Here is a 1,839-nt window from a genome sequence, read left to right on the forward strand (position 1 = left end):
ACTCTACCTATAAATTAGTGCTTAAAAAAATCAAAAAAAAAGGAAAAAAAAAAGAAAAGCTGAAAAGTTGTGCAAGGAACGATCCCCCCCGGATCGTCTTCTCCAAACGACCCCTCTCTCATGAGATTTCATCATCTTCAAAACCAAAAAACCTAAACTCCATCTCAACGTCAGCCGCCGTTCATGCCACCAGTCGACCACCTTGTAGCCTAGCGCCACTGCTCGCCTCCAAAACGACCTCTTCTCCGCTAGCTACTCAACCAAAAATCGCCAGAACACCAGACAAACAGACCCGTCTCCAGCCACCTTCACCAAGGCTCGCCGGAAACTGGTGACGGAAGTTTGTCGTTCCATTTGGTGTAACGTTCCTGTTGAGATCGAGTTCTGTTATAGCACATTCGTAGGTTGCCGGATCTGTTCGTTAGGTCCGTTCAGTACCGTTCGAGATTCCGGCGAGGTTCCGGTGTTGCAACGTTTTCTGTTTGAGTTCGTGTCTGATTGTCCGAGCTTCGAAACAGTATTGTAAAGCTGAGTTTCCAACGTTACGTTCGCTTTTCAGCCTCTGTTTTGGCGTTCAAGCTTCTTTGCATTCCAGATTTCCATTTGAAGTTTGGGTCTGCCGACGAGAACGTTTTCGTTCTTTATTTGGTTTCGACTTTTGGCTTTCGAGTGTGGGAATGGAGTTAAGTTGAGGTTGATTCTGGTTCAACTTTCCGGCAAGGTTCGATTTGAGACCGTTGTTCTTTTCCGGTTTGAGGTTCGAGTTTCAATTTTCTCATATACATGTTTTTGAGTCAATTCAGTGTTTGATTGCATTTGGATGTTAGATGTTGTTGTTGTTCATGTCATAGTAGAATGTTTGAAATATTTGCTTCCATTTGTTTATGTCATTTGTTAAGTCTTTGAAATATTCTTCTCTATTTTGGCGTGTATGGTACTTAACTGTTTGTATCTGATTTGCAACGAAATTTCTTAGTGTGATTAGAAACCAATCCGATAGTAAACTAATTAAGAAGAAATAGCAGAATTAGGGTTGTTGATACAGTAGTAGGTATAGAGGAATCTTGTGGATGATTTGTTGAGATGAGTCGTAGGGTTTGGGATTGTTTACTAGTTTGCTTTTCCTACAACCAAATCTATAATCCATTTAGCAAATTTCATGGCCCTCGCAAAGTTGCAAACGCGTAGCTGCTTTAGGCGCGCTATTTATAAATTACTCTCCTTAAATTCGGGTGTGCATTTCATGTGACCCAAACCCAAATCTTTAAACGTCGAATAAAATATGTTTAGGATTGGGGGTGCATTTCATGTGGCGTGTTTGAAAAACGTATTTTAAACGACTTTTAATCTTCTTTAAAAATTGAATAAAAGCAGTTAAAAGTTAAAATTTGCACATAGGTTCATAATTGTTTAAAATCAGATAATTAAGCTGAATATAACATTTGAGCGACCGTGCTAGAACCACGGAACTCGGGAATGCCTAACACCTTCTCCTGGGTTAACAGAATTCCTTACTCGGATTTCTGGTTCGCGGATTATAATACAGAGTCAATCTTTTCCTCGATTCGGGATTTGAATTGGTGACTTGGGACACGATAAATTATCCCAAGTGGTGACTCTGAATTTAATAAATAAATAAATCCTGTTCCGATTGTCCTTTAATTGGAAAAACTCTCTTATACACTCCCTCTCGGAAAGGGCGTAGGTAAAAAAGAGGTGTGACAGCTCTGACGACTCTGTTGGGGATCAAACCCAGAATCTCTGGTTCAGGGTTCAAGAATTCGAGCTTAGAATAATTGTTATAGTTGGCTTTATCCATTATCTGATTTTGTTACATGA

The sequence above is a fragment of the Nicotiana tabacum genome, chromosome 18 (genome assembly GCF_000715075.1).
Source record: "Nicotiana tabacum cultivar K326 chromosome 18, ASM71507v2, whole genome shotgun sequence".
Lineage (NCBI taxonomy): Eukaryota > Viridiplantae > Streptophyta > Magnoliopsida > Solanales > Solanaceae > Nicotiana > Nicotiana tabacum.